This window comes from Apium graveolens, chromosome 3, assembly GCF_009905375.1.
Source record: "Apium graveolens cultivar Ventura chromosome 3, ASM990537v1, whole genome shotgun sequence".
NCBI classification, from domain to species: domain Eukaryota; kingdom Viridiplantae; phylum Streptophyta; class Magnoliopsida; order Apiales; family Apiaceae; genus Apium; species Apium graveolens.
In genome coordinates this window covers 31,828,240-31,832,159 of record NC_133649.1, presented here as the reverse complement: position 1 = coordinate 31,832,159, position 3,920 = coordinate 31,828,240, and positions in this window count along the sequence as shown.

The following is a 3,920-nucleotide window of genomic DNA, read 5'->3' as shown; positions in this document are numbered from 1 at the left end:
CCTTGTTACAGTGAAAGCAAACAACTTTGCTCTTGGGGTCTTCAGCTTTTTGTGGAACCGGCTTTTTCTCACCTACTTTCTTCTTCTTGGAAGGGTTCTTCTTCCTTTTCTTAGGATTGGAACCTTCACCAATTAGAAGAACATAACTCTTCTTAGGGGAAAAATTTGATTCTGCAGTCTTCAACATGTTGTGGAGTTCAGGCAGGCTGACATCCAGCTTATTCATGTGAAAGTTCACAACAAACTGCGAGAATGAACTCGGAAGTGATTGCAAGACCAATTCTTGGCTCAGCTCCCCATCCATGGCAAAACCAAGTTGTCCAAGATTTTCAATCAAATTGATCATCTTAAGTACATGGTCATTTACAGATGATCCCTCAGACATCCTACAACCGAACAGTTCCTTCGATATCTCATATTGAGCTGTCCTCCCTGCCACATCATACAACTCTTGTAGATGCATAAGGATAGTGTGAGTATCTATATGCTCATGTTGCTTCTGTAGCTCAATGTTCATGGAAGCTAGCATGATGCATTGGGCAACATTTGCATCATCTATCCACTTACGATACATAACATGTTCATCATTATGTGCATCGCTAGCAGGTTCAGTAGGCTTAGGTGAGTCAAGCACATATTCCAGCTTCTCAACCCTGAGAACAATTCTAAAGTTTCGAAGCCAGTCAGCAAAATTAGGACCAGTCAACTAGTATACTCCGGAGTGATAGTGCAGAAGACATAACGAATATAATAAATCTGTAAATGATGAACACATAACAACACTTAGCAAATATTCAATTTCATTTCAAGACACTATATGAATCGGGTCTTTATTCATAAGTGGCTCCCACTAGTTTATCTAATTTATACAATCCCTAAGTGAAAATTAAGCATTCATAATGCTAATGGTAATAGGGATCCTACATTCCATCACACAACCTCGGCTGTAGCACGAAACATCATGTAATGTTCAATAGGCAGACAACTCTTGTCAATTACATCTTATGTTATTCCCTAATAAAACTTTAGCCTCTTGAATAATTGAGTCACGGCTGTAGCATGACAAACTCAATATTCTAAGTCAAGTCTAACCCAACATTGCGTACAATTGAATCAGTCTCCAACGGCCCACGGCTGTAGCACGTAACGACCTTTAGATTCTAATTCAATGTACACATCTCTATGTAATAGACACGTATTTCTTATTTCGAAATCAAAGCCCTCGGCTGTAGCACGAAACGACAATGATTTAAAAATAAGAACCACTTTCTACCATGTTGGAAGGCTATAACCGACACAAGCCCGTTGTGTCATTGGCCAATTACTACATGATATTATTTAATTTTAGAGGGATTATATTATGTTACAATAATAATCATATTATAAAGAGATTCTTCCTTTTAAATTAAATATTTCAAATCAATAATCGATAATCAGATGATTCCCAGATCGGGGGGAGCATTGTCAAGAGGCTTCACTTAATACCCCTTTCTTATAGATAGAAATCTGTTTTTGACAGAATCATCCTTTCTCTCAATATTGAAAATTCATATTTAATTACGTGTTTCATAAACACAAGAATCTCATGATTGTATTTATAATATTATTGTTAAGGCAAGAAACGATTCCTATTCTAGATTTTCTAGAGCACGCCTTATATTGATTTAAGTTCACCTAAATCTATCATCGCATGGTAAACATAAGCATATATCTCATATATAAAATTAAATAAACAAGTAAATGTAAAGTGCAATAAAGTAAATGTGTTTGGTTATGGCCCCATCCTATGTGATCTTTATCAAGCTCATGATAAAGATCAAGGTCAATCTAATATGGTGATGGAAATAAATACAACTACTTATTATATAAGTCTTCTTCTTTGTTTAGACTTCTTGTAAGTCTCGTCTTCTTCTTTGTATCACCTCCATTGGATAGCCTTCTTGAGTCTTCAATTACATTACATAGATTGAAAGTAAAACTAATCTAATGAACTTACAAGAATAACTCGAGTTACATTCGAGATTTATGATTACAAAGATTGACGACATGCAAGTCGTATTTAAAACCAAAACCAAAACCATTACACTAAGGTTGAAAGGCCATAACCATCCACCATGCTCATACAACACATAAAAGCATGTCAAAACACATAATCTGATCTTAACATATCATATTATCCATGATCTAATCATAAAAAAATGACAAAAATCAGAAAAATCAGAATCAAATCAGAAAAACAAGAATCACTGTTTACGGGCAGTAAACGACGTCAAACGCCTTACAAACGAGTCGTTGATAGCTTTATCTATCAGTTTTGTTCAGACGCTCGTTTACCTATGGAATAGGGTATTTGTTTGCGTAAATCGGACACCAGACCCAAATTTCAGCAAATCTGCAGCAGCCAATTCAGAATCCGTATCTATTATGATTCTCATAATTAGAACAAACATAAATCATGTATATATCAGTATATATACAGATTATATAATCATCTTATGATTATACAACTCACATGAATATCAAAGAAGAAGATTTATGGAAGCATTCTGAGCTGAGGAAGTGGAATTAACTAAAGGGTTTTAGCACATAAACGCAACGAAAACGTAAATTTAAATCTTAAAAAAAAACGAAACCCTCCGCAGGATCCATGCGAAAAATAATATTTAATTCGTAGTTCAGTATGTTTACCTTAAGAGGCTTTACGTTAATGGAAAGATGGAGGTCTTTAATAGCAATCCAAGAACGATGAACGGAAATCCATAGCAGCTGCTCCTCAAGTGTGAAGCACTCCACCGGTATCCACCAAGAGTACAATGTGATGGAGGAGGAAGATGTTGAGAGAATTAGTTGCCTCCCTATTGTTCTACTTTAGAATTAGGGTTAATTATTTGGGTTGAGGCAAATAGGGTTTATAATAGTATATTTATAGGCAAAATTTTCAGCTGAAAATTTTCCATAAAATATTATTATTATTAACCCTTTAATTGATTATTCTTATTAACCAATTAACTAATAATTAAAACATCTTTTAATCATTAATCCCTTTTCTAAACAGTTTAGAAAAATAATTCTCTCACTTGATTTAATTTCCAAAATTAAATTCTTAATTAATAATATTAAGAATTAATTAAATCTCATTTAATCAATTATTAAATCTGCTAATTAATTATTTATTTCATAAATAAATAATTACCAGCCATTATTAATTAATTCCTCCACCATTAAATCATTCTCTTTTATGGTGTGACCCTGTAGTTTCAATATTAAGCCGGTAGTAGAAATAAATAATAATAAAACTATTTTATCATTATTTATATAAATTCTCTAATTCATTAAATATGATTAATTAATAAATTAATCATATTTATTCTATATCGTGAGGGATACTTCTCAGCATATCGCGACTATCCGGATAATACGAATTCACTACTTAGAATACCAAGAACCTATTCAGTGAGTAGTTACCATACAATCAATTCCTTCTACCCTACAATGTCACGATTAAATACAAGGTATGGAACTTGTGTCAGGCCTATCTTATTTAATCATTTGCTTTCACATTCACTATGCTTAGTTCTATTTAATGTAAATTATAAACTCCTTTCTAATTTCATTCACTCTGGCCAGAGATTCCTGAACTAGCATAAGTGGATCAGCATTGAACATTCTCTTCCTTCACTGGAAGGGGTAGATCCTTTATTGATCATACACTATCTTCGTGTACAAATTCCTATACCCAGTAGAGCCCTTATAATTGTCCCTGGAGACTAAGAACTAAACCAAAGCATAGTTCAGTGTACACAAGATGACTATGATGACCTCAAGTCTAAGGATACTTATACAACTATCACTATGTGAACAACTGCTGACACGTGAGTGAACTCCATCAGTTGTTCAGCTGTGTGAGTTATGTTCAGTGA